The sequence below is a fragment of the Oncorhynchus gorbuscha genome, linkage group LG07 (genome assembly GCF_021184085.1).
Source record: "Oncorhynchus gorbuscha isolate QuinsamMale2020 ecotype Even-year linkage group LG07, OgorEven_v1.0, whole genome shotgun sequence".
NCBI lineage: Eukaryota > Metazoa > Chordata > Actinopteri > Salmoniformes > Salmonidae > Oncorhynchus > Oncorhynchus gorbuscha.
In genome coordinates, this window is record NC_060179.1 from 43,853,215 (window position 1) to 43,853,906 (window position 692).

Here is a 692-nt window from a genome sequence, read left to right on the forward strand (position 1 = left end):
CCCCCAACGCTAATCTGACCGATTGTGTAGCGAGGTATGGTGTCACTTCCTTTCCTGCAGCCCGGTGTGTTAAGTAGCCTGGCTATTCTTGTACCACACAAACACTGAATGAAGGGCATTAGATTAGTCTATTCTGACAAACATGTACTGGAGAAACAAGTCATTTAGGGCCAGAGTGGTCCCCAGAGATTGGAAGTATAACCAATATCTTTAGTTAAAGTAGTTAACTTGAGTTAACTGTACATCCACAAACATGGATGTGCTCTGATCTCGCCACATTATGAGTACTATTCCAATCCCTGCCATCACTGAAGTCTTCATCATAAAATCACCCTACTGTATCACCATTGTTCTAGCACCTACTGGCCTGAATATGACATGGCATGTGATCTACAGTAGGCTACTCATCTACCATAGTACTGCAGACAAAAAACAAGTTCAGTTGTCGAATTTTTCAATTTCCAAAAACCACAGGATCACAGGAAATGCACAGTGAGAGTCCATTTTATTATGAGTTCAACAGCACCAACTTCAGTTAATTTAGTTAAGAGAAAAAACATTGTTCTTAATGATCAGGTTATTATGTCTCCAGTCACTGGTGATAAGTACCTCATTTCAGACAAAGCTTCTCTCCAGATCTCTAACAGATATGGTTCTGAGAGGGTAAGAGGTGAGGAAGAGGGGAAGGTAGG